The sequence below is a fragment of the Nothobranchius furzeri genome, chromosome 4, assembly GCF_043380555.1.
Source record: "Nothobranchius furzeri strain GRZ-AD chromosome 4, NfurGRZ-RIMD1, whole genome shotgun sequence".
Classification (NCBI taxonomy): domain Eukaryota; kingdom Metazoa; phylum Chordata; class Actinopteri; order Cyprinodontiformes; family Nothobranchiidae; genus Nothobranchius; species Nothobranchius furzeri.
In genome coordinates, this window is record NC_091744.1 from 53,860,047 (window position 1) to 53,874,905 (window position 14,859).

The 14,859-nt window shown below is 47.9% G+C and overlaps 1 protein-coding gene across 2 annotated transcripts in view; it reads left to right on the forward strand.

The window, feature by feature from the left end:
* LOC107372945 (uncharacterized) overlaps positions 1 to 14,859 on the forward strand; it is a 61,144-nt gene that overhangs the window by 18,895 nt on the left and 27,390 nt on the right. The window contains exon 3 of one of the 2 annotated variants that reach the window (XM_070550274.1): positions 12,899 to 13,003. The exons of the other annotated variant lie outside the window; for it this stretch is intronic. The gene's annotated coding sequence lies outside the window, so the exon portion shown is untranslated. The remainder of the gene's footprint in view (positions 1 to 12,898; positions 13,004 to 14,859) is intronic. 2 annotated transcript variants of the gene reach the window in all.

Genomic DNA, 14,859 nt, shown 5'->3' on the forward strand with positions numbered 1-14,859 from the left:
CAATGTGCTGGTGCGTCAGACAGAGTCATTGACAGACTGAGCTGGGCCGGCACATAACCACTAGTTAATATGTGACCAAGTACGAAACAAAAATACAGAAAACCCAAAAAAAAAAATAAAAACATATAACATCCAAGAAAATTCATAGCAACCTTGAGGTCTCATAAAATACATTCTTAGGTCATACATTCAGTGTGTAGCTTATAAAGAATGTGACATACTGCAACACTCAGATAAAAATGTGAGGTAGACTAAAGTGAGAACTACTCTTAGGGTTACAAAATAATAAAGAAAACGTTGCTCACCCCCTTTAGACAGGTGTGGTACATTCACGTCTCGGAGTCTCCCCGAACGCGGTCACGAGGCACACCGTAGGTGAGCAAGTGCATCTTATCTTGGAGTTTATTAACACGCCTGTAGGCGGAATAAGCTATCACGGCCGTGATGAGCCATCCCATCCCCAGGGCGACCAATGTGCAGATTAAGGTCGTATAATCTATGTCAATGTAGCGTCTTGGGCGTCAAAGTAAGTTCACGCGGGTTTGTGTGAACTTAACAAATTTGGTTTCTTCAATCAGTAATTGTTGGTCAATTTCTAAATCGAAGGCAAAGTTATAACCCTGGAAAGCGTCCATGATCTCAATCTCTGAGTCATGCTGTTCGAGGTTGAGATGATGGAGTGCCAGGTTTCTAGTTCAAGGTGGAAATGCCTACCGTCCTTTCAAATACCAATGTTAGCATCGACCTAAACCTATAGATGTGAGGTGTCTCAATTATGGGAACATTTAACAGGAAACCGAGTTCTAATTTTCTGCATCAACGTGAATGGGAATTGCACTACCTAGGCTGTACGCTAGGTGGATTTGTGAAAGGTGCACAGTAGAGGGGTAGCAGCTGTCAAGCTAACTTTGAGCAGGTCCAGTGGTACCAAGTACGGGGAAATACGACTTTCAACCAAGCTGTCCAGCGTGGAACTTACTTCCCTGAGCAGGTCCTACATCAAATCTCTCACCACTCGTGTGTACACAATATCCTGAGGTATGGTTTCAGACAAAGTCTTGATTGCACATAGAGATTCATTAATCAGAGCCTAGTGTAGGTACCAGAGTACTCTGTAAGGTTTTAGTAGGTACATCCTGTTAGCGGTCCAGGAAGGAGTTTCTCTTGGTTAGTGAAAGTGACGGCGGTTCTTTGTCGGTTAGTACATGTTAGTGGGTTAAACGTGCACTTTCCCCCCCTTTCCATTTCCATGCATAGAACTATGTAGCGACTACGTCTACCTCCTGCGGGGAGTCTGGTCTCTGTACCCGCGGGGATGGTTTGACGTAGGGTTTGATTTGGTTTGCATGCACCCATTTGTAGACAGGCTCCTGTCTCGCTTTGGTGATGCGTAACCTGTATGCAACTGGAGAGAGTTTTGCCACGATCTCAAATGGTCCTGACCAGCAGGGCAGGAACTTCTTAGCTTTGCGTGCCGGTTGGGCGAACCGAAAGTAGAATACTTTGTCACCCACCTCGTATTCGCGGCTGGTTGTCTTTTGGTCGTAGTAGGCTTTAGCGCCTTCTACGTTGGTCTCCAGTTTCTTCTGAGCGTGCGCGAACGTAGCTCTGAGGTGTGTTTTCAAGTCTGCCACATACTGATGGGCGGTATAGGCAGTGGCAACACTGACATCCTCTGGGTGATACAGGAGGTGCAGTGGTAGAGTCATCAGTCTGCCGGTCATCATCTCAAAGGGCGTAACCCCAGTGGATCGCTGTGGAGTGGACCGTATGGCCATCAGGACCAGAGGGAGCTTGACGTCCCAGTCCTTCCCAGTGGAGCAGACGTACTTTTTGAGCATGGAGACGACCGTGCGGTTCATCCGTTCGACCTGTCCGGATGACTGTGGGTGATAGGGAAGGTGGAATCTCACTTCCACTCCCAGAAGTTCAAACAGGGACGTCATTACATTGGATGTGAAATGAGTTCCTCGGTCAGAGTCAATGCAGAGTGGAAGTCCCCATCGACTGAAAACGTGGTTAATCAGCAGTACAGCGGTTGTGACGGCTGTATCGTTTGGCGCTGGAAGGCACTCAACCCACTTTGTGAAACTGCAAGTTACAGTTAGCATATATTTGTTTCCTCTTGCCGATTTGGGAACCGGTTCAACCCAGTCGATCTGCAGGTGGGACCAAGGGAAGGTTATTCCCCTGCGTTGCAGTGGTGCTCTAGCAAGCGGCTGGGAGGGTTGAAACTGGGCACAGATGAGGCAGCCTTGGACATAGCTGTGTACGTCCTTGGACATCGACGGCCAATATGCTACTTCTGTCAGTGACGCGAGGGTAGCTTTTGCTCCGCGGTGACCTCCAACCGGAGTGTCGTGGGCGTAGGCAAGCATCACTCCTCTGTGGTCGAGTGGAACAACCCAGCGCGGCGGGCTGTGATCGTCACGCATATAAACTAACAAATTGTTTTGTAGTTTCAGGTGCGCGAGTTGACGATGCAGGGTTACCAAATCTCGGCTTGCGCCAGTAGGTGGTGACGGTTGTTTAGACATCGGGCCCTTTTGGAGAAGCTCGCGGATGAGCTTCAGGTCAGGATCTCGTTCCTGCATGGTGACTAGGTCCGCGTCCTGTGGTTGTCTGCCTAGAAACACGGTTACCCCAACGGTCCGAGGTTCGTCTGCCTGTTTAGCATGGCGACGAGTAATCGCGCAGACCTCGTGAACAGCCTTGGGTGGAAGCCACTCGTCTTTGAATTCCCAGCAGGTTCCCTGGTCAGCACCGAGCTTAGCAAGGCGGTCTGCTTAGTCATTACCATCTTTCTCCGGACCTAGGGTCCTGGAGTGACCTTTGACCTTTTTCCAGTAGACCATTATGCCTTTCTCAGTGGTGAGCAGATCACACGCTAGGAATAACTCCGAGTGTTTCACGTCTCTGTTCCTGGAGTTTTTCATGTGGTTCTCCTTCCACATGGGGAAGTGAGAAATGAAACTGTGTCTAGCGTAGTTTGAATCTGAGCAAAGGACGATTTGAGTGATGTCCAAGGCTGCCGCCTGCTGGAGGGTTATCAACACTGCAGCGATTTCGGCGTACTGACTAGACTTTTGGCCCAACCGGTAGTGATTTGGTTGCTTAGTGTCACAGTCCACCCAAACGACTCCAACCCCGGCACGGAGCTGGCCTTCGTGAAGGTAGGCACATCCGTCAGTGTAAACTTTCGGAAGCCCTTGGCAAACATTCTCATCAAAGTAGCGATGATTGTATGCGGTTGGGTAGACTGCGGCAGGTGTGTCCAGGGGGCCCCAGACGGAGTCAGAGTCACAGTGCTGACAGCCTGCTAGCCCTTGTCCTAGTGCTAGCTTGGTGTTCTGACCATACTTGACCTCAATGTTGTATCCTTGGAGCACCATCATCCACGTCGCAATGCGGCTGTTTGACACTCTTCCTTCGCGCAGTCGCTGGCTGTTTAGGAAGGTGACAGGCTGATGACATGTTTCAATGATCACTTTCTGTCCACCGATGTAACTACGAAAGTGTTCGACGGCCCAGACTGTAGAGAGGAGAGCTCTCTCGCAGTCTGAGAACTGGAGTTCCACCTTGCTCAGAGGCTTGCTGGCATATGCCACAACTCTCATGTCCTGATCGTGTTTCTGCTTCAAAACAGCGCTCAGGCAGTGAGAGGAGAAAGTAGCCTCTATGTAGAACTCTTTATCCTTGTCTGGGTAAGCCAGACAGGGTGCGGACGCCAACTTCTGTTTTAGGAACTGGAAGGAGAGTTCTTGGGGTCTGTCCCACACGAAAGGTGTGTTGTTCCGAAGCAGCTCAGTGAGGGGCCTCGCTGTTTCAGCGTACCCCTCAATGAACTGTCTGGAGTAGTTGCAGACTCCGAGGAAGCTCCTGAGTTCAGTCAGATTAGCTGGGGCTTTGATGTCCTGAATGGCTCTAATGCGTCCCGCTTGGGGCTCGACTCCATTAGGGCCAACCAGCAGTCCAACATACTCCACTTTGGTTCGACACCACTGTCCCTTGAGAATCGCCAATTTAGCTCCGGCGTCAGCGAGCTGTTGCAGCACGTGACGGAGTTCGGCCAGGTGCTCCTCGAAGGTTCGACTCCTCATCAAGATGTCATCGACATATATGAGGTTCCCTCTAGAAGCAGCATCTGACATGGCTTTGTGGAGGAAGATGTTGAACTCTGCAGGTGAGTTAGAGTAGCCAAAGGGGCAGCGGTTCCAAGTATATTGGCGATTTCCAAAGGAGAAAGCCAGTTTATACTGGTCCGCCGGCTCAACCTTCATGGTCCAGAAGCCGTTGGCTACGTCAACCATAGAGAAGAAACGAGCATCTCTGACTCTGGCTAGCTCCTGATCTAAATGGATCATAGGCCACCTGGAGAGAGGTACTTGTTTGTTCAGTGCACGATAGTCTATGGTGAGACGCCATTTCCCAGTCGGTTTCAGAACCGGCCAGATGGGAGAGTTGTAAGTGGAGTTACACTCTCTGATGATGTTTTTCTCCTTCAGCTGATCGAGGATCTCCTGGATCGACTCATAAGCAGCGAGGGGAATCTTGTACTGACGTACAAAAGTAGGAGGGGCATTCGGGTTCGTCGGAATGCGAACCGTGTGCAGGTTTGTGAGTCCACAGTCCAGGGAGTCCCTGGATAAGATGGACTGAAACTCATAGAACAGGCTTCTAAGCGCTGCTCTCTGCTCCTCTGACTCCAGCGCATCCGCTTTGTCAAGCTGCTGGCTGACTTCGGCCTCGAAGCCGTCATAAGGTTCAGAGGAGGAGGGTCTCTGGTGTTCCGGGCTTTCAACCGGTGACTCAGAGGGTTGAGTATTTATTGCAAAAACCGTTAGACACTGACCGCCGTCAGCATCTAAGGTTGCACTGCAAATGGGTTCCTCAGGAAGGGCTTCATGCCGCTTGATGGTAATCATTTGTGAGGGGAAAGTACTGAATGTGTCTGCACCAACCTGTCTGTCATTCAAGAACAACGGAAGTTGTCCGATCACGGGGACTGAAAGTTCGAAGTCATGGAATGAGCTATCTATCAGCATGCCCAAGGGCTTTCCTGCCGGCAGGTGGATAGGACTCTGGGTCGGATTTTCGACCAACAAGTAAGCAGAACGATTGTTCAGCTCCAAGAGTGGCATGCCACAGACGGCTAAGTTGAGCTCCAAGAAGTGTGGTGATGGCTGGAAGAAGGCCTGTGTGCCTGGCAGCTTCTGATGCTTCATCAGGGTCAGACGAACAGGCACTCCTTTGACCAGTGGGGGCAGAACCGTGCTGGCCTCAACCACTGCACGGCAGGCCTGTGGAATGATCTGACCGGACAGCAAGTGTTCAGGGCCTTCTGAGCGAGGCTCAGAGGATGGTGTGGCTCGGGCCCAAAGGACTTGATTGCAAGTGTCCAGCTGGGCACCGAGTCGAACCAGCAGATCTGCTCCAATGAGTGCAGGTGGATCAAGCTGTGGTATGATGCTGAATGTATGTGTGAGCTGTCTTGCTCCAAGTTGGATAGTCAGAGAGCAGACCTCTGGCGCTTTCAGGAGCCTCTGCGGCCAAGTAGGTGACAAGAGCCGATGGCTACGTGTCACACTGACCAGAAGGGGGTCCTTCTGACGCAGGTGTTCAAACATCTGCTGGCTGATGGCTGACTTTTCCGACCAAAGAGCAAGGCGAGCATCTGAGATGTGGGTGCAGTTGATGGTAAGACCACCAACTATGTGTGGTGCATATGGCTGCAGGCTGACGTTCTTCAGCGAGCAGAGAAAAGATGAATGTGTGCAGAGAGGAGTTCCAGGAGCGGTTTCGTGCCTTTGCAGGCGGACATCGTCTGTGGGAGCTGTAGGGAGGGGCATGACCTTGGAACAAGGGTTTTGCTGCTCACTTATGCTGACTTCAAGAATGGAGGATGGTCGGCTGCTATCCGGGTTCCAGGGCTTAGGTGTGTCCACCTGGGCCCACAGTTGACCCTTCTGGCAGTCGATGAGGGGAGCTAGACGTTCAAGCAGGTCCTGACCAATGAGAAGTGGTTCAGTGTCTAGCTGGCAGACATAAAACGGGTGAACCAGAGTCATGTCTTGGAAGGTGATGTCCAACCACGCCCGGTGAGTGATGCACTCCCGGGTCTGGGTGTAGCTGGTGATTTTCAGGTCACAGGGTTCTACCTGGACTGGTTTCCCGAGCGACCGCATGGTGTCAGACAAGCGATGGAACAGTGTGGAGCATATCAGGGTGATTTCTGAGCCAGTATCCAGCAGAGCATCAACCTGTATGCATCCACCTACGTTGGTGCTACAGTACAAACGGCGAGCATGATCATGGTTTGTTAAGTCACCAAGGAACTTCAGAAATTTAGTATCAGGTTTCTCTGGGGGGTCGATTTCAGGAGACTCCTGTGATCTACCAGTAGTGTTCCCCCAGCTGATCAGGTAGGTCCTGGCCACGCTGGGAGGTTGAGCCACGCCTAGTCATGCGGACGTTGGCTCTGGGTCTGGCTTCTTAGAAGCAGACTTTGGTGCAGGGGTCTCATCTGCAGATCTCAGCTGTTCCTTCTGTTTAGCTAGGAACTGCTGAAACATCTCCTGGAGGTCGGCTTTGGTCAAGTACTCACCTGCGGACTTGTGTTCGGGACCTACCTGTGGGCGGCGCTCCTTAAACCTTCCACTGTTCCGACCTGCTTGCCGTTGGTTTTGGTTGGGCCACTTCCTGTCTGATTGTCCAGACCTAGGCAGCCAATCAGCACCCCCCTTCCCCTGTTGAGGAGATTGGGACTGCTCTTGCGGTTTAGCAGGTCTAGGTTTAGCAGATTTTGGCTTAGTGGGTGGAGCTTCTGTTCCTTCGAGCTCCAAACGCGGCTCGGCGTCGGGAGCTAGGTGCATGACGCGGTGATGTGCGTCAGGCTTTTGGGGCTTTCCGCCGGCTTCCCAAGCCTGTTGAGCGTATCTCCTAATCTCCTGAGTTGTCAGTTTTTTCATCCGACAATACATTGAGACTTCGGATCGAACACACTCGTGCAGGTTGTGAATGAACAGGGATCTGAAGGCAGGGTCTTCCTCGAGCCCAGGGCCGTATCTACCTTGGAAATAAGCACTTTTGAGTCTGCGATAATACTCTCTGGGGGGTTCGTTCCTCCCGTGTTTGATGGAGAAGGCCCCCATTGTAGCTGACGCAGAGTCTGCATACGTGGCGTATTCATCCCTCAACGCTCGGCAGAGCGAAGAGTACCGATCTCGAATGTCAGGTGGTAGAGTTTCCATGAAACCGTGCACCGTTCTAGATGTGGTTTTCCAAATTAGCTTGAGCTTTTCCCTTGAAGAGGGTGCTGGAAGATCAAGCAGACAATGTTCTATCTCCCTGAGATAATCGTCGACATTGGATTCATTGGTGTTAGGATCAAAGCGTTCTATGTCTTTAGCTAGCGATTCAATTTGACGTACACGGAGCCCTGACTCACGGTACGGCGCGTCATCCTCTGACTCTGACCCACGGTCTGTCTCAGAGGGCGCTGGATATCGCTGGTGTGCTCTGGGCTCCCAATGTTGACTCCTGGGGCCCAAATCGGGGTTCGGCATGCTGTGGCGGGCTGCTGGCACGTCACGTGGGTGTCTTGGGAGGTCCTCCTCCCGGAGCACGTCTGCGTAGTGCAGCCTGCGTCTTTCAACTGGGTCATCTGCGTAATACGCTCTGTCCGGGTACGGACTGGCGTATGATGCTTTGTCCTGCAGCTGGTTATCGGCATGCCGAATACCGGAGTAGCTAGGATGGGTGGATGGTGGAGGTGCAGGTTGGTCTTGTGCATAACCCCAGCCGGCACCTTGCACCCTTCGTGGACTGGGGGAGCGGTCTAAATAGAGGTGCCGCTCAGCTGGTCGACTTCTCACTGATTGAGAAGGCCGTGAAGATGAGGGTGGTGGTCCAACCTGGGGTTCGAGGGCGAACTGCCCTCGGCCCCTAGGTGGTCCTGAATGCCCTAGAGTGTGTGTAGGGAACGGGGCCGAAGGTTGGGACAGATAAGCTTCATCTCTCCCCTGCGGCGTGCGTCCGTCCAGAGAGTCACGGTGTTTCCCCCCTTCCCACTGTCTGTTGTCATCAGCAGAGGGGGGCGGGGTCTTCTCCCCATCTTCCCCAGAATCGGTGTTGTCTTCCTCCTCGTCATCCTTCTGCCTTCCATTTTGCTGCCTTTCAGCTAGCATGCTCTGGAGCTTCATGATCTCTCGATCATGTTGGAGTTCTCTCTGATAGAGGATCAGGGCTAACTTAGCTAAGTGAACCTGGATTGGTTTTGTACCATCCGGGTTTTCTATTTGATCGATTACAGCTTCTAGCTCGACGCTACGCTGTTCTTCAGTGAAATCCCTAGAAGGGTAGTCGGGTTCTCGAGCAACCGCGACCAGTTTGGACAATATTTGTCCAGAAAGTAGGCCAGGTTCATAGTCGTGGGCCGCAGCGCCACCTGGTTGCTGGGAGTTGGTCAGTTCACTACTCTGTCCCTCCATTTTAACAACCGAACCAAAAATAGCCTAGTAGAGCTTCTGCAGATAGCTCAAAGCTGCACCTTTGGCAGCAACTGCTAGCTTTGTAGCAGAAAAACACTAAATTAACCTTTGTGCGCACAGGTTTTAGCGTTTTAAGATTGCACGGAATGCCGTGACTGACGCTTAAAATACTATTCCTTTCAGTATTTTAGCAAAAGCTGGTGCGTTGCCGTAGCAACGTCTTACAACACTTGCAGTGTTAAATATGCTAGTTATTCCTTCAGAATATTAGCAAACAGGGTGTTATCAGTCTTTGAGTGAAGGTTTCAGTTAGTTATAATAGCCACTGTGAGTTAAAGTCGCTAAATTAGCAGTTAATTTTAGCCTAAAAGGGTTAGTCAGAATTACTTACACGTTGCACCTTTAAGGAAAAACTGAATTTTAACCTAAAAGGTTAGCCAGAATTAATTACACGTGGCACCTTTAAGGAAAAACTGAATTTTTAACCTAAAAGGTCAACCAGAATTAATTTACACGTTGCACCTTTAAAGAAGCACTGAGTTACTGGTGAGAGTTCGATGCAGCTTCCTGCTCAGCGAAATCAGCACCACTCTGTTGCTGGTTCAAGGCTGAACAACTGATTATTTTTAATTCAAGCTCTTTGGATTTATTTGTTTGTTTGTGCCGGATAGAAATCTCTGTGTATCCAAGCCTCACACGGGGCACCAATTAATGTTGGGGTTATTAGGAGCGAACAATTAGTAAGCTTCAACTTACTTTTGGATTCTTCAATAAATTCTGTAAATATGTAAATATTTACTGATTTATTAATTAATTAAGATATTCTTAGATATACGGGGCACCATTCCCCTTTAACCGGGGAAAAATTGAATCCAAAACTCTTATCAGTCTTTCTTGAAGTTCGTAGAATCCTTGGAGCAGAGACTTCTCTTCGACACAACAAAGCTACTGGAGACGAAAATCTGAATTTTATAACGTTTAATTAACAATTTGTCAAATGAATAAACAGTGGCATAAATGAATAATAACCATGTGATATAATAAAAGGATGTATATTCAAAATAATGTTCAAGGTGTTTGGGTGGTGTGTGTGAGTGAGTGTGTGTGTGTGTGTGAGATGAATGGGTCTTTGTTTCCCCAGAGTAGGTGGGGGGAGTGAGCTGTGAGTGTGTGTGGGGCTCTTCCCCTCCCCTCGCATTCAACAGGAGACCTGGATGTGTAAAGTTTTCTACTTTCCCGAACACTTAGTGGCTTAGAATCACAGTAAAACTTAACTCAAACACTTCAAAAGTTAACAAACAACAAAAGGTCACTTGTAAATTATTTAATCTAAAAGGAGTCGGCAGCCTGGCCAGAGCTGACGACTAAAGATATTAGCGATGATCAATAAGCAGTTTATTCTTTCAAAATGACCTGAAGGACGAATTGGGAGCGAAAGAGGAAAACACGAAGCTACTTTTTAAGCAATAGCGCGGTTTTATTGCTTATTCTGGACTATAGAGGAAACGGGAGAAGAAAAGGAGAGAGAAAAAATGAGTTTTCTGATCACCGGATGAGCAGCAAGGCGTCCCAGCTGTTTGATTTGACGGTTCTCCGTTTTCTCCGCAGTTTTCAGCGTCATCCGTCGGTTTAATGCTTTCTCCGTTGTTTGGCTCCACGAGTGTTTCTCCACGGCTGGACACAAAGAGAACGAAGTTTCTTTTGTGCTGAGTTTGACAACTTACAGCGTCTCTGAGAGCTGAATGGAGCTCCGCTCGTTCCCAGTCAGGTCCCGATAATGGTGGAGTGGTTTCCAGCGGTTGCGTGGCTCAACTTGGGCACTTAGAGCTTCCGCGTGCTCAAGTTGTCGGAGCGTTCGACAAGCGTGTCCTTACCGCCAGGTATCCTGGGCAAAAGAACGAGGTTTCTTTGTCTCTGCTGAAGATTTATGGTCTTAGTTCGCGGGAAAAGCTCCACGGCTTCCCGCACATGCGCAGAACGTGTTTCTGGTACTAGGCGGTGACATCACCCAATGCTTCCGTGTGCAAAGCATCATGGGAAATGAAGTTTCCTGGCGCTGATGTGATTATTTGCTTTTCAGAGCAATTTAAGCACAGTCATTTTGGAGAAAATCACTGCATAGTAATTTCCTCATGAGGTCAGACCCTCAACAGGCCCCACTGGTCAGCTGCCAAAATGAGTCAAAATAACAACTGAACCGTTTTAAATGTAATAAACCTTCATTTTGTACACATTCACAAACATAATAATGTATTAAAGTTTGAATTTGTTTGTTCCCTCAACAAAACATGATTTTGTCGTTGCATACTTCCGGCATACAACGCAGTACATCACCAACTCCGCTTTGCTGTATTCAAGCCTTTGACTGTGTTCGAGATGAGCCAGTTCTGTGCAGATTAGACCAGCGGTGATCGGCGAGCAGTGCATGCCGGTTAGATTTGTGTCCGAATTGACGCCGACTTGCTCTGACGTAGGCAACGATAACCTCGTGAGATCAAGGCGGCCGCAGGTTTTGGAGCAAGGGTTTGCAGTTGCTCTCCACTATTTGCAAAACCTAGGGGATGACGGGAAACACCTGGCTCTCACCTGATCCAAGATCTGATTGGTTCATATTTTGATCCAAACATCCGGTGGTAGAACATGAAATGTTAGTAGGTCACATGTATTCTGTAAATCATGTTATGTTGATGATGACAACTATATAGGCCATAAAGAGAAATGTGTTTTGTGTTCTTTTGTCACGTTTCCTATGAGCACACTGAACCTACAGCTGCTAACCTTTACTTATTATTACAGTCAGGTCTCCATATACAATATATGATATCCACAAGCACGTGAGGATGTGTTTCAGCTGCTAACAGGCACTAGAATTAAAATTGAAAATTGAACAAGTGTGAATGCTAACGCGATATCTTCATCCATCGTCACCCCCGAGCTACACATGTAGGAAAATCCAAGAGATTCAACTGGCAGAAACAACTGGTTCTTACCATAGTCTCTCTCTCCTCTCTCCCTCTCTCTCTCCTCTCTCTCTCTCTCCTCTCCCTCTCTCTCCTCTCACTCACTCACTCACTCACTCACTCACTCACTCACTCACTCACTCACTCACTCACTCACACACACACACACACACACACACACACACACACACACACACACACACACACACGTAGAGGAAAAGAGCTGAGAAAAGGCAGAGAGGAAATGGAGGACACCAGGTAGTTAAAAGAAAAACCACAGCGGAGCCGAGGCGCGCCTCGACTGGGGCGCGTCTGATCTGAACTGAGGAGCGGCGAGCAGCGGCCGGACTTTGTGAGCGATTCGCTTCGGGCGCTTCCGCTGCCGGTGTGTCCCCGGCGAAACGCCGGCTTTCAGCCACTCCCCCTGCTGCTTCCGTCTGTTTTCCAGGCGATGCGCTGCTCAACTCGAACACGGCCATTCTCTGCACCTCCCGTCTTCTTTAAACCGCCACGAATCATTTCACCTACGCACACGCTTCTCTGCTTCATACCGTTTCGAACTGTCTCGCTTCTCCTCACCAGTTTTAAAGCGTTTTGCCGGAGATTTCATCAAGAAATCCAATCCCTGTGGCGGCGGCATCTCCCTGCGTGCTTGTGTGTTTCTAACGTGGTTCCACTTCGTCTTTAATAGTGAACTTATAGTTCACGTGACTATAACTAATCGTGCAGTACGTGCACGAATCGTACAAGTGCAGTAGGTGGCTAGAGGCGCGCAGGTTCACGTGCGCGAAACGAAAACGGCAGCTTCCTACAGGGCGGGGCCATGATGTAGGTGAAAGCCGGTGTGTAAATGACAAATAAGGCTTGGGCGCCACCCGGGCGGTAAGTCGTCATGTATTTACCGCCCGACGAGAAAATTTAGCACCATTGGCGCTCGGGCGCTTTAACGGTCCACCCCTGATGAAGATATCTGTTTTGATTCAACTACTTTGAATTCTTTTGACTCTGTATCCCCAGATATGTTGGATGAAATTGTTGGAAGGATGAAACTATCCACCTCTGCACTCAACATCATTCCATCCTCTATTGTTAAGAACGTTTGGCCAGCTATTTCAAATATGGTTCATAATGTAATCAACTCTACTCTGCAGTGTGGGGAAGTTCCAAAGAGTCTGAAAAGAGCTGTAATCAAACCTCTTCTTAAGAAACCCGGTCTTGATGTCTCTGTATTATCCAATCATCAACATATTTCTACACTGCTATTTCTTTCTAAGGTTCTTGAGAAAGTTGTTTTTAAGCGATTGTCAGACCATTTAGATAATAACAAATTTTAGAAGTTTTTCAATCAGCTTTTAGAACAAAGCATAGTACTGAAACTGTGCTTGTGAGAGTGTTCAATGATATTTACAAATATACTGATGTGGGTGACAGTCTTTTTATTACTCTTAGGTCTGACCGCTGCTTTGATCATGTTATACTTCTCAATCGACTGGAGAAGTTTGTTGGTCTCTCTGGTTCAGCGCTCTTCTGGATGAGTTCCTACCTGTCTGACAGGTATGTGACTGTTAAGATAGGTAGCTTTTGCTCAAGTGATGCTCCCCTGAAATATGGGGTCCCACAGGGCTCTGTACTTGGTCCTGTGCTTTTCAATTTATATTTGCTCCCTCTTGGGGCCATCTTTAGGAAATATGAGCTTGACTTTCATCTTTATGCTGATGACTGTCAGGTCTATGTTCCTATTAAAGCTAAGGATTTAGCTCTGAGTTGTCTTCGTGAGGTTAATGATTGTGGATGGGTTGTAATTTTCTCTAGATTAATGACTCTAAGACTGAGTTGATTGTAGGGGTGCAACGGTACAGGTAGCCCACGGTACGGTCCATACCTCGGTACTTAGGCCAAGGTCCACGGGACGGTTCGGTACATGTTTGTGCAGAAGGAGACATCGTTTATTCCAAAACATGCATTTTATTTTTCTTCAGAGCGAAAACAGAATGTCACAATTGTAAGAACATCAGTATATGAAATAAGTTAACATTCTCTGCATTGAACACTAACACCCTCTTTCAATTATCACTTGTATGCAATACAAAATATATATAACAAATTACAAAATGTAAACAAAGATACTTGAAAATATTCAAATGGTTCCCAACCATGATACGTGATACATGAGGTAAGCAATGCAAAAGTAAAAGTGCATTTTGCGTTTTAACAAACAGGAGTTAGCTTGTGCTGTAACGTCACAGTATGGAATAAATGAACCCTCTTTAGGCTGTACTGAACACGAAATAATACAACCTCTTCTTCAAGTATCAGTTGTGAATTGAAATTTTTAAATATACGCAATGTAAAACAAACACACTAAATAAACAATTCTCGTCCTCGACAACAATGTGAACGAAAAAGTTTGGTTTTCCTTTAACAAAAATAAATTAGCTTGTGCTTAGAACAAAAAAGCAGAGCTAAATAATTTAGTAAATAATCCTGCATTCAGCATAAAAAGCGCAATATTTACTCATCCACTATTGAGAGATTTTTGTGCAAGAAGATGAGTCTATCAACACTGTCTGGTGCAAGGCGAGACCGGTTTGCACTAACAATGTCCCCAGCAGTGGAGAAAATTCTCTCACTAGGAACTGAAGTCCCTGGGACACAGAGGAGCCGTTTTGCCACTTTTGCTACATGAGGGAACTTATGCTCATTGGTGTTCCACCACATGAAAGGATCGGCATCAACGCCAATGGAGTCTGCCAACCTGTATGAAGCAACTTCATCCTCGACTACCTGGGCAAGAGTTTTGACCTGATCTTGTTTTTTAAAAACCGCCCCAAATAGCTCTGCCATTGCCGTCTTCTTTGGAGGGGGAGAGGCTTACTCTTGTCCCTCTGTGGGTGGCATCGACTCCGGCTCCAGTTGTCTCTGGAAAAACAATGACAGTTTTTTAATATATAGAATAACAGCTGTTAATGTTTATATTTTGCTCCTGTGAACTCAGTGTAATTGCAACAACAGAGAAAAGCTAAATTGCTGTTTGATCATACAGATCTGTACAAGTATGAAATGTTAAAACCTCTATATAAATTTTTAACAAAAAAATGAAATATAAATTCAGCCATGGATTCACAGGAAATATGATCAACATACCTGTGGTTCGTTCTCCAGACTTTCTGTGGCAAGATCTCTGTAGAGTCTGTCAAGGGAGGCTTCATCATGTGAGGGCAGGGATTTAAACCTGGGATCCAGGGCTGTGGCTTTTTGGAGGTACTTCTGAAGGTCAGGGTCAGTGTACCTTTTATCCAGGTCCTGTGTGATGGCTTCTTTTGCCTCTTTGATACCTGCACTGTCTTCACCTCCAGGGGCCATGCACTTGAGAATCATTTCTTTAAGTGGGAGGATCATTGAAATTGAAG